Below are 13691 nucleotides of genomic sequence, written 5' to 3' on the forward strand. Positions count from 1 at the left end.
ACTGTGGTTTCGAAGTCATACAGACAGCATAGGCGGAGTGATGCAAGACTGTTAGTACCAACGGCAAGGTGTGAGGAACACAGTTTAGTTTATCAGTCAGCCACACACACATGTGCTACAAGTTGTACTTCAGAAAATGTGTCTCTTCTCCCACATATGCGCTTATGTTTAGGTGTCTCTAAACTGATATAAATATCCAAGTTTTCACTTCTTATTGTCTTTGCATTAGTGGAAAATGTGCTGAATCATATTTTTGCAGCATTTATCTTTCTTAAATGAGTTGTGTGAATGTATACATCTCTCAGAGGTTGTGTTCACTGAGAACAAAGTGACGAATTCTTCTTCCTCTTAGCTCACCCTGGCTATTTCTCTATATTCTTGAAAGCTGGACAATCTCACTGCAGCTGTGCCAGGCAGACAGAGGTTTTGCTGAGCCTGGGGGCATGGCAGGTGGGTCTGTCCCCAAATCCTATGTTGCTTACTTTTCTGTGCCCTACATTTCTCTATTAGAACATTTATCACGACAGAGGGGGTTTGATTCTTTCTCTGTTGCAGCACCCCGCTGTTAATTATTATAAAATCTTTCTCAACTGAGCTCTATAGCTCTAATTCCCCGGGGTCCTAATTTATGACCAAAGGTTTATTCTCCTTCAGTGCAGGCTTAGAGAATGCCATCCCCATTGCTGGTTACTAGATAGGGCTTTTCTTTCTCTTTGAAATTTCTCTTGGCTTTGTGTTCTCTTGTCTTTGCCTGGCAGTATAAGAAGTCATTACGGATAGACCTGGCTTTTTGGCAGGGAAAGAAGAGCTTCCAGGCTAAGTGACACCTGAAAAGAAAATCTACCCACTGTGCTGAAGTCATTTCTTTCTGATGCTCTGAGTGCCAGGCCATCCAGAACCTTTGTGGCTATAGCAGCCCTGGGTTTAATTGCTTCCTGTGTTCTCTGAATGACATAAAAGGGAACAGGATGAAGCCGAATGGAGAAGCCCAGGGTTTGATCTTCTATTTAGCAAGGAGACTTGAATGACAATCTAGCTTTCCCCTGGTTCTTTTTTTTTTCTTTCCTTTTTTCTTTTTCCAGTCATTTTATTCTTGTCCATATGTGCAATTTTCCTTTTTCTTTTTCAAGTTTTAAATCTCTCATCTGTTTCCTGAAGGAGAAAACCCACTCCGCATCCTTTACATAAAAGAACACACGGGGACAACTTATTTGTGTTTGATCTCTTGCGTGACTGCTTTGCAGTGGATGCTGAAACAGATTGGTATTTTGATCTCAATTCACACCTCTTATAGAGGATAGGGCACACCTTACTGAAATAAACTTATGAGATGAGAGTGAATTAACAGGCATCACACCAACAGAAGATGCAGCAACATAGGACCCTTAGTTTGCCACGTGCTTACCTGCATAATTGAGAAACACTGTTCAAACACAAAACAATTATGCTGATAGGGAAACCGTCAGAAATGAAAGAGGTCAATTTGATTTCTACTCTATTATTTTGCCCATTATTTCTTGTTACACTGGGAGCAATGATTTCATACTTCTATTGAGGCACATGCATTTTGAATTTCTATTTTAGGGCTAAAAGCTAGGAAGACCCTGGTGATACCTGCTTGTGATCCTAGTTCTTGACAAAGTGAAGCAGGAGGAGGATCCAGAGCACAAAGCAAGTCCCTGGGCTACATAGAAAGACACTGTCTCCAAAGTCAACCAACTAACTGACCCATCAACTAACTTGCAAGGCAAGCAAACAAACAAGTAAATGCAAAATCAAAGGTAAGACAACTTTTAACTAGTTACAAGTGAGTTTTTCTTTAATGGAGGTTGCGATCTTATTTACACTCCTTGTATTGATGTCTTCAGAGATTAAAAGAACTAAAATAGATTATTTTCTTCTGTTGTTTACCTTAAGTTTACCACATTGTCTGAAGGGGAATGAAATACCATTCTCTGAATATGTTTCAAAAACAAAATGTATGCCCTCAAAGAATGATGTAGTTTTCAGTTGAAACACTGAGAATCAAGCTATTACCTAAGAAGAAAAAAGTGAATACTTTAAGATGTTTCAGGGGCTCATGTTTAAGATCACTTGGCAGAGGGCTGATCTCAAACACCAAAGACGAGGACTTGCTCAGCACTTCAGAGGTGGAGGGAGGGAATCAAGTTGAAGGTGACCCTGGAGCAGAACAGTGAGTTTGAGGCTGGCCTGAGATAAAAAGGCTCTGCCTTTAAAAACATATCCAGACTTGCTAGTTTGAAGTAAATTTTTTTTATAGAAATGATTAATTTGGTCTCATTTAACACAATATTTCTTTAATGACAAATTGTGAAGCTGCTCATCTGGACCCATCTGACAGTTGTCTATAAAATCATCTTCAGTGAGGTTCAGACTTGTTAAAAAAGAAAACTGCAAACTTACTCTCAAAACATCTGATAAGCAAAGGCCTTCAAATTAAAGACGGCTCATTGACATTTGATGATGGCTAAGTTAATACCTCAAATTCACAGTACAAATTTCAAGATATTTTTCAAGTTCTCAAGAAAAATGTTCTTTCCTGGCTGCCCCACGGGCACCTGAAATTTGTGCTAATCTTGATGCATTTGAAGACATTTTGAAGTTGCTGTATAATTTGAAGTTTTAAATATATCGGTGGAGTGTTGAAACCATAATCAGAATAAATTTCAAGACATTTTTATAATCCTGAAAAGCAATCTCAGACCAATTAACAGTCACTTCTCATTAATCTATTCATCAGATTTTGGCAATCACTAATCAATTTTCTGTAAACTCAGCACTGTACATTTTGCATAAATGTAACTATTTGTTACAATATATGTAACAATATATGTTTATATAATTTATTTACAATGGATACAATAGCATAAATATAATTTTGTGATTTATTTCTTTCAGTCATTGTAAGATTCTCTCAAAGCTCATCCACATTGTACAATGGAGTTCTACATTGTAGGTTGTAGAACTTTCTTTATGCGTGGCTATATAATAACCCCTTAAAGACCAAGCTATATTCGCTCTTTTGGTCCACTTTATTATTGGTGGGGATTTGACTATTTCCATCCTTTGCTATTATGGGTTATGCTGTTATGAATATGTGTCAGTTTTTGAGGGGACATATTTCACGTCTCTTGAGTATAAGCTTAAGATGGGGTCAGATCATAAGAGCCTCTTTCCTATTTGTGGGGCCGCCAAACTATTTTCTAAAGTGGATAGATTTAACTTATTTCAAATTTTATTGTACTTCTACTTTCAAAAGGGATTCAGGCCAATGTTTGGCCAAGTGCTGGAGTTGGCTCTGTGTTTCCTGTGTCTTTAAGGTGATCACATTGCTTCAAGCTCACTTTGTGTGCAGTTACAGTAATTGGAGGTTTTCTCTTGTCTTAGTCACAATACTGTTTGTTGAGTAGTACATGATGCACGTGTGTGTGTGTGTGTGTGTGTGTGTGTGTGTGTGTGTGTGTGTGTGTGTGTGGTGTGTGTCTGTGGTGAGTGGTGTGGAGGTGAGTGTGTGTGTGGTGGTGTGTGTTGGAGTGGGTGGTGGTGTGTGTGTGTGTGTGTGTGTGTGCTGGTGTGTGTTGGTGTGTGATGTGTGTGTGGTGTGCGGTGGTGTGTTGTATGTGTGTGTGGCTGTGGTGTGGTGGTGTGGGGTAGTGTGTGGTGTGTGTGTGGTGATGTGGTTGTGTGTGGTGGTGTGTGTGGGTGTGCGTGTGTGTGTGTGTGTGTGTGTGTGTGTGTGTGTGTGTGTGTGTGTGTGGTGTGTGTGTGTGTGTGTGTGTGAGTGCAGGTGTGTGTGTGTGTGTGTGTGTATGTGTGTGAGTGTGTGTGTGTGTGTGTGTGTGTGTGTGTGTGTGTGTGTGGTGTGTGTGTGTGTGTGTGAGTGTGAGTGTGTGTGTGGTGTGTGTGTGAGTGTGTGTGTGTGTGTGTGTGTGTGTGTGTGTGTGTGTGTGTGTGTGTGTGTGTGTGTGTGTGTGTGTGTGTGTGAGTGTGTGTGTGTGTGCAGTCTGTAAGCAGGGAGGGCAAGGGAGACATAAGGCCAGAGCCTGTGATTGGGCAGTGGAAAAAGAAGGCGGACTGAGAGTGTTAGAGAGAGGTAGAAGGAGGGAGAGGGAGAGACAAAATAGAATCTATAGGACAGGAAGACAAACCAGGTCCACGTGGCTTGAAATAGCCACAGGTAGCTATGGATATCACAGAAGAGCAAGAGAATAGTACAGGGTAATTTTTCCAATCTAGGCGGGCAGCTTGTATCAATATCAATTGAGTTTTGAGTTCTTTGTGTGGGCATTTTGGGGGTTGAGAATTTACTGTCATAAATTATAAGCCTCTGGAGATTTTTTTATATGGGACTCAGATTTAGAGAGAGTCTTGCAGACTAGCTGCAGGGGATGGATGACTGGGAATGAGGTGGTTCAGTGGCAAGCAAACCTCTGGAAATTGGGCAGACCACTGCTTGGGGATAGTCATGGGGCAGGGAGACCGCTGCTGCAGCTGGCGATAGCATAGATTGTTTTTCAATAATTACATGCAACATGTGTGTGTGTGTATGATGTATGGTACATTGTATAACCACATTATGCCAAGACCAGAGTAAAACATCGGAGATTTTCCTCTACTGTAGTCTTCTTATTGCCTTGAGTCAGAATCTCCCACTTAATCAGATGCCCACTCTTTAAGGAAGTTAGGCTGGGGTCTACCTGTCTCCTTCCTTCAATACTAAGTGGATAGGTGTAGTCAGCCATGCCTGACATTTTACAAGCAGGTTAGGGATTTGAACTCAGACCTTGATTCTGATACGGCAAAGTGATTTTACCCACTGATCCATCTCTCTAGACTCCTGCACTGTTGTATGGCTTTTAATGCAAAGTGATACTCTAAGTCCTTGGAATCTTGCTAGAGCTTTTTGTTCTATGTGTTCAACTTCCCTCAAGTAGTGAAGGTTGGTTTTGTCTCAGCGAGGACTTTAGGCTGCAGAGTTCTTGAGTGTTCATCTAACAGTTGAAGATATTATCCAGGGATAATTTTATACTTTGTCTATATGTCATTGTGCCTTATGGGAAGGTAAAGATTGAGGGTTATTGGTAGGTGTCTTAAATACAGTCAGAGCAACAGCTGGGGCAGCATGGGAAAAATCTTTCTCTGGGCTGAATAATATCTGTGGAGATGAAGGGAGCTAACGGAGACAACGAGCTGTGCTATATACACTCTGAGGTGATATGGTAACTAGTGGCTTCAAAGAATCTAAACAACTTTGGGAACTCTGAAATACTTATTCTGGATACACCTCTGTGATGCTCCCTGTGGCTTCCAACAGAAGGCTTCAGGTACTGACTGTTAATGAAGGCATGAGAGACTTCCTATTTCCAGTCTTGGAGGAGCGGTTCTCTGAACAGCATGAGGCTCCAGAGTCCCAGGGCCAGCTGCCTTAGACAGCTTGTAAGAGCCTCCTGGGGCCACTGCTGACTGGAGGAACCACTGATGAGATCAGCCATCGTCTAGGGAGGACTTTCTCTGAGAAGAGTCTGCAAAGCCATTGCTCTCGGCATCTTCTCCCGGGACAAGAATTTTAAGTAACCATTTGGAGAGCTCCTAGTTTCTTGATGGTATTGTCCAGCATCTGCCAGCTGAGCAAGTCACTCCAAGGAAAATGTTGCTACCTGTTCCTCGTAATTCTCAGGGTAACACTTGCTTTTCGTTATTAATCGCACAATTTCTATATCAAACTAGTTAATGATTTATTTAGAAAATAGACATAAATACTCTTCCCCTTCATGGCTATAACCCAGAAAGCTGAGGTTGTCTAAACTTGGTTTACTCATACTTAGGTGCTATAGCAGGACAAGCTAAGGATGCTGCTACATCTTAAGAAGTTCAGGATGGCTCCTCCCTCCTCTCAGGGGACTCACCCAGCCTCAGTACCAGCAGTTCTGGAAGAACGTGAGAATCACTAACATGTGAGAAAATGAAAACCTCCATAAAAGTTGCACTATGAGAACATATTCTTCTGCTTTAACAGTCAACTCTTGTTACTGTTACACATTGGGAAAACAAAATGAAATGAAACTAAATAAATCATTAAGGATCTTCAAGCCATTTTTTATTTAGTTCTGGTCCTCAGCTCCAATACTTTTGGTCTACATGGCTTAAAGAAGGTAACTCATTCTTTCTAGGCTTTGGTCCCTTATTTACAGAATGTAGGTACTAGCCATTTTGAAAGACTGAGGACTTGTGTTTTCTGTTAGGGTTAGTGAAATGGTAACATGAAGCATCACATAAGATCAGCTAACACCAGTTTTTTCTTTACCATGATGAAGTCTGAGCGTTCTGATGCTGCCCAGAAATGCAGGCGCATGCTTGTTTCCTCTGCCTGTAAAAGGCAGAAAACACATGTTACTGTAAATCTTGGGGAGTCCTGGTGTAATCACCCTTATAAAACCTAGGAACTCAGGATCCCTCTTGGAGTATTTAATCTCATTAAAGACAAATAGATTAAAAGTGGACTCAAATGAAATCTCCAGCTGAATTTAATAGCACTACCTGAGAACAGTTAAGCTCTGTGTCTCGCAGGTGCTGAGAGTGGAAGAAGGGAGTGGAGCAGAAAGGAGGGGTGGTATAAACCTATGGCATTTAGATAAGCAGATATAAAAGTTAGCCACATGGTACAGAGGGGAGCTTTGGAAAGAGACTAAGAAGCCAAAAGTACTGGGAAATGTAAAAGCATACTTAGGCTCTGGCAAACAATACTAACAATAACAAACCACCACCACCACCACCACCACCACCACCACCACCACCACCGTCACCACCACCACCGTCACCACCACCACCACCACCACCACCACCACCACCACCACCACCACCACCACCACCACAACAACAACAACAACTGAAAGAATAAAGATTTTAAACTATCCCCCACTGACCCTGCTGTGAGGACAAGTGCACCTCACAGCAAAGAATAACATAACATATTTTGGGGATGTAGCCTGGCTATAGCCACCACAAACCATCTGACCTCGATAAGGCCTGACTCAACAGTTCTGAGAAAAATGGGTCAGCTTGCCCCAGAAGGAGGGTGGCCTAGAGTTGAACTGAGCCCAAGTTACAAACCAATGAAATTGCTTTGTGTGACTGTTGCCAACTACCTATGTAATTTTCCCTATAAATCCCTTCCCCTAATTGGGCTCGGGGTCGACTCCTCTGTCTCCTGTGTGAGATACGTGTCGTCCCCAGAGCTCTGGTTCCTCAAATACACCTTTTGTTTATTACATCAAGACCGGTTTCTCGTGAGTTCTTGGTGGTTGCGTTGTCTCGAGATTTGAATGGGAGTCTTCCCACCCCGCTGGTCTTTCACAACAACAAACAAAAATGAGAAAGGGATAGGACTAGAATTCAGGAGACTCTCCTGGCTCCTTGGGACCGCATTAGGAGTTCTGAGAAGGAAAAGCACATTGCCTTAAAGTCTAGCAGTTTTTCTAGGAGTATTTCTGTGATGGGGTTGCCCTGCAGTGGGGTGATCTTAGAGCTAGGGTTGCCCTGCAGCCAGGTGCTACTGTAGCTGAGGGCGATCCTGTCTCTGGGGTGGTCCTGTAGCTAATCCTGCCCAAAAGAGATTATTTCTTAAGGGAAAAGGCAAGGCTGTGTTTCCATCAGGACATAGTTTTGACTAGGCCATAACAGTTACAGTGGGTGATTCAGAGAGATTTCCAAATAAGAATTTTGTTAATCTATGAAAAAGGTGAGATGGCCACAGAACTAGCTGTGAAGATTCTGCACCAGTTTTCCGGTTTCTATAGTTTTGTTTATTTGTTCACATGGTACAAAACAAAGATCAAGTATGTTCAGGAAAGAGTAAGCCTGCCTCTTCTCATTCTCTGCAGCCCTCAGTTCTCTTACTGGAGCCATTCCTTTTCTGATGTAATTTTTGTGTGGGGGAGGGGCAGGCACAGAGAAGCCGTAGGTTCCTGTTGGTTGTCTTTCACTATCTTATCTTTTGAGGCAAGGTCTCTCATTGAACCCAGTGATCACTGGTTGACTACACAGGCTGGCTAGCAAGCCCAGGGAGTCTATTTCTTATCCTCTGCCCCTGGTCATTCTGCATTAGGGTTATAGACATGCACGACTCCACCTGGCTTTTAAAACTTGGTATTAGGGTCCTGAACTCAGGTCCTCATGCTTGCATAGCAAGTATTGTACCCTCTGATGCATTCTTTTATATTTCATAAGAACTTTGCTATTCTGACGGAAAGTAAGATGTTGACATAGTTTTCCTGAGGCTCTGTGACCAAGGCAAGCAAAATTAAATGAGAAAAAAAAACACAGTTTTACAGGTTGGACATGAGGGAGCAAATCTGACAGCCCAGGACAGAACCAGGATGCTGACAAGACACTAGAGGAAGGAACCTTGCAAGAAAATAGACACATTTGGATTTAAGTTCTTGTGTGTGTGTGTGTGTGTGTGTGTGTGTGTGTGTGTGTGTGTGTGTGTGTGTTTACCCAAGGGACAAAGGTGTTCAGAAATCAGAGGAGGATTATCTTTGGTCCAGAATAGAAGCTAATGTAATAGCTTAGCTGAAGACAGAACATCCTAGATCAATAAGGAAAAGGCATTCTCTGGGTCTGGGCTTGACTTAAAATGAGATGATAACATGAACAAGTGCTATTTTGGCTCCTTCTTTTACTGCTGTGATAAAATTCCTGACCAGAGCAACTTAAAGACGGAAAGTTTAGTTTGGCTTCACAGTTTGTGGATGCGGGAGCCAGGGGCAGCTGTTCACAGCACATGTGCAGTCAGGAGGCAGTGAGTCACGAAGGGTCTCGCTCAGCCAGCTTTCTACTCCTTCGACAGCCTGAGACTGTGGAGAAACTTTAATCTAGCAATGTGACTGCTCTGGTAAGGGATCATATCCAAAGCCCTAGGTCTGTGTCATCTGGCTGGAATGCAGGCAAACCCTCGGTACACACCTTTAATCCATCCGTGTGGAGTACACACCTTCCATCTCTCTGACTGGAATGCACACTCGCCTTTACTACACGTCTCTAATCTCAAACAATGAAGTCTAATTGAGGAGCAGACAAAGGGATAGATAAGGATGGATCAGAGAAGATTTGATAGGATGAGTCAGAGATAGAATATACCCAACTCTCCTGAGAACAGAGCGGAAAGAGTAGTGACTTACAAGCTGTGAGGGAGAAGGAGTTCAGTTCAGTTCGGAGCAGTTCAGCTGAGTGCAGTTGTGCTCAATTGAGTTCAGTCCGTTCTGTTTGGTTCCCTTCAGCTGGTGTTGTCAGTGCAGCCAGTACAGTTCAGTTTGTGGAGTTCAGGGGTAGTTTTTCCAGGCAGAGCAATTCGATCAAAAGCCAAGAGAAGCCAATTTGTATCAGTCAGTTTGAAGAGGCGTTTTGAGTCAAATAGATGAGTTGAACCAGTCAGCCAGAGTTCAGAAAGAGCTAAAGAGGTTGTGTTTATTATCAGTAAATCTCAGAGGTGGAAACATCCTATGCTTAAGTTAGCAGGCAGAGGCCGGAAGCTGAAGCCTTCAAGGAGTGGGTTTGCAGAAGATTAGGTTGTATGGAGGCTAGAAGTTTCCAGGCCTAAACTTAGGGATAGTTAGATAGAAATGCTCTGGGCTGAGCCCAAACCATGTGTTCTTAAAGTTTGGGTATGTCATCCCTTTATCTGAAGAAAGAGAAATGACATTTATATGGGACTCCAGACTGTGGAATAGTGCAACCATTAAGATGGGCATTCCTACCTCACTAAATCTTATTTAGGATATCCTTTATAGACATGCTCTGAGGGATATCTCCAAGGAGATTTTATATACTGTCAAGTCACCATAACTGTAAAGAAAACCTTGAGTTCTCCATTTATTCCTGAGCTAGCAGAGGAGTACTAGAAGATATTTTATATTTTCTTCCAGTGAATAATAATGTATCCCAGACTCACTTTGGATTATATAGATATTGAACCAATGATGGCTATACAGTCATTGTTAGAGTAGGGAAAATGATGCAAATGGAGAGATTTGGATCAAGAGAAGGAATAAAACTATTCTTTTTTAATGCCCATAGTTGAAAGACTAGAGGGCCCTTCACCTGAGAGCAAAAAACAAAACAAAACAACAAAACAAAAAACCCAGAAAACAAACAAACAGCAACAGCAACAACAACAAACACTATGGGGGTGTAGGACAATGATTTGCTGTTGTATTCCTAAATGGGTATTGGCGTTTGAATGTACCATGGTGCCATGCTCCATCCACACTTACACCCCAGCTAATGGTAGTACTATATTGGAAGGTTGTGAAGTCTTTAAGAGGAATATGTGGGAGGAAGTGTGTCATTAAGGCTTTGAGCTTCAAGTGTGTGTAGGGCTTTGAGCCTTACAGTCTTGTCCAATTTTTTGTTCTGTAGGCATAATGTTTTGTACACTGTGTAAAGTTTATCCTTGTGTTATTCAAATGCTGATTTCTCTTTCCCCGTATATTGTTTCAATCTAGGCACAGCACTGTAATGCTTATACCAAGAATTTCCTGTCTCAAGTTTGTGTAAACAATTCTTACCTGTTACCTACTCAGCAAATGCTGACCACCCAATGATTGAGCAGAATAGAAAATAGAATGGGGCATCAGCCAACCAGAGGAAGGAGAGAGGCAGAGAGGGAGGTCAGACAAGCCGAGAGGATGGAGGATTTGGAACTGAAGAGAGCTTATAGAAACACACCCGAAGCCCAAAGAGCCAGATCAATAATAATATGCAATTATTGTTGGATGGGACTGGGAGGTAGACAGATTAGCAAAGATAGTTAAGGTAGATCATTTAACTGCTCAGCTACTAAGGTGCAGTTTTAAATAAACCTTGGTTTCTCTGTGTGGTTATTGGTGACTATTAGAAGGTAAAGAAATTCTAGATTAATTCATTGCTGATATTTATATTAAAGACAATTCATTAGCACTTTTGCTCTCTGCTTTCTAGTTGCCAGTGAATGTGAACCTTACTCTTTTGAAGCTTTGTTCTTCCTGCCAGGATGAGCTGTGCAACCTCTCAAATTTAAACCAGAATAAGTGCTTCCTTTTAAAGGTGTTTTTTTTGTTGGTTATTTTGTTTCAGCAACAAGGAAAGTAACTTAATTCAAACTGTAGGCAAAGGTTAGATTAGTTCATTCCTCCAAACTTTGGGTTTCATCCATGTAATCTTGCCAGCCAGAATACAACAAAAGACCTCGGCACCTTTTATTTTCAAGCCATTTATGCTTAGTCACATACATAAAATGCATTTCAAAGGCCAGGCTGAATCACTGCCCATGCAGAGGTTGGGGTGATAAGTGTATGGCGAGTCCCCAGTTTGAGACAAACTGTGAACAGGTCCCTCAGCCACCCACACCCAGGCAGATGCAGGGCAGATATCAAGTTGGCTTTAAGCAAGAGATCAGATCCAGCTGAGCTTAGAACATTATTTTTGATGCATGCAAACATTGAAGGATGGTGCATTTTTTATGTCTCCTGATGACTTCGTCATTTGGTAGCTGAGTATTTTGGAGAAAGAGCCTAACCCAAAGACCTTTAAGATCCACTGTGGTTGATCAAACCAAGGATGCATTAATATCTGTAGCATTTGCATCTGTCCTGTGTTCCCCAGATGTCTTGTTTATGGTGGCCTTGTAGCTGTTTGAAAAAGCTGGTAAAGAAGAACTTACTTTTGAAGATGTTAAGCAAATTTTTGGACAGACTATAGTTCATCAACATATTCCATTTCACTGAGATTTACAATTTGGGAAAAAAAATGGGCATCTTACATATGCAGAGTTCACTGGGCTTTTGCTGGAAATACAGTTAGGGCATGAGAAACAGCCTTTGTCCAATGAGGCAATGCCCAAACTGGAGAGAGTCACAGCCATTAACTTTTAAGACATCATGGTCCCTGTCTGCCCCCATGTCCTGACTCCTTTTGTTAAAGAATACCCAGAGATACTGTATTCCATTAAATTATTTTTTCTATTATAATGGATTGAATTTGCTTCTTAACAAGGTGGGACTCATTAGAAATGTCTACAGCCCTCAGGTTGGCAGCAGGAATGATGTGGAGTTGACTAAGGAGAAGTTTGCCCCAGCAGCTCATACATTTGATTGGGATATACCCACGGAGGTTGATATCTTAAAACTCAGATTTATGTGAGCCAAGAGGACAAATGACTTCAGGAGACTTGGAACAGACCATTCCTCTGGAAGAAGGAACTTGGCTTTTCAACTTGACTGGGGCTCTGAGGCAGTAGAAAGCTTCAGAGGACGAGGTTTGTGCAGCTTGCAGTGTCAGTCCACCGGTTTGATCTGGTTTCTACTGCAGGAGCTGTTAGAGACACTGCCGTGTATCCTATTGATCTTGTAAAGACTTGAATGTAGAATCAATGATCAACCGGCTCTTTTGTGGAGGAGTACATGCATAAAAACAGCTCCATTATCACGGTTTCTTTGTACTGTACAGAGGTTTGCTGCCACAGTTACTGGGAAGCCACAGAGAAGGACATATCGTGAATGATATTGTGAGGGACACATTTAAGCACAGAGATGTCTCAGTCCCACTTGCAGCCGAGATTTTTGCAGGAGGCTATACAAAAAGCATTGATTTTTACAAATTCTTTAGAAATCATAAAGATCTGCATGTGAGAGGCTGGAGAGATTACCACAGACCTGAGTCAGTGGAGTCTATGGTACAACATCTGGGGTTCTTTGGCTTCTATAATGGCGCCAAAGTAGGCTTTGTGTGGAACATTTTGTTCTCAGCCATCTACTTCCCACACTAAGCTCACGGTGCACAGACTTCCTTTGTAAGAAGACTGGCCTTTGCAATGAAGATAGATGGGCAGCCTGAAAAGCCTGCTCTTAAGATGGGTAGTTGGTATGCCTATAGCATCTTTAGTAACCCCTGCTGATGTTATCAAGTCTTCTAGGTGGCTGCCAAGGTTGAGCAAACCACTTACAGTGCTGTGATAGGGTGCTTCAGAAAGGTGCTGTGGGAAAGGCCCACAACTGTGGAAAGAGGCTAGCGCTTGTGCTCCAACTCTTGCCCCAGTTTGGTATCACCCTGCTGACGTAGGAATTGCTGCAGCCATGGTTTTACGATCCTGGAGGAGTAAATCCAGTGGGATCTGAGTCTGTTCCTAAATCCAGTGTTATTCCACCCGCTCTCAATCCTGACCATTTCAGGGGCTATAAATTGGCAGCTGCAACAGTCTTTGGGATTGAAAATAAATTTTGACTTTGCCTCTCTTCAAGCCATCGGCACCTACCTCAAAAGTGACTGATGGTGGCCTGTAGGAAGACTGATATGGCTGTACAAAGGTTAGTACTGGAGTAAATCTCACCTCTGATTAAAGTATGACTTTGCCCCTTCCATATCTGTGTCATTTAAGTTGAGGTCAGGGATTTTATACAAAATGGAATCTCCTGTTTTCTGGATGTTTTTGTACCAAGATCATATGGAAATATTCCTAATTATTCCTTGGCACTCTTCCCACAAAGTCATGTTTGTATCACTTTAATACTGGGATTTGGTCAATGCTTTCATGATCTAGAGTAAGTTTGAAGGGAAATGGGAGAGGTCTCCTACCTGAACTAGGATGGTGGTCTCACTGAGGCTACTGAAAGGCAACGATGATTCCAAAAGCAAAT

The 13691-nt window shown here is 42.1% G+C and overlaps 1 pseudogene; it reads left to right on the forward strand.

The window, feature by feature from the left end:
• Positions 1-13337, forward strand: part of LOC116914997 — a 166408-nt pseudogene extending 153071 nt beyond the window's left edge.
• The last annotated feature ends 354 nt before the right edge of the window (positions 13338-13691 follow it).

The sequence above is a fragment of the Rattus rattus genome, chromosome 13 (assembly GCF_011064425.1).
Source record: "Rattus rattus isolate New Zealand chromosome 13, Rrattus_CSIRO_v1, whole genome shotgun sequence".
In the NCBI taxonomy this organism is placed as follows: Eukaryota; Metazoa; Chordata; class Mammalia; order Rodentia; family Muridae; genus Rattus; species Rattus rattus.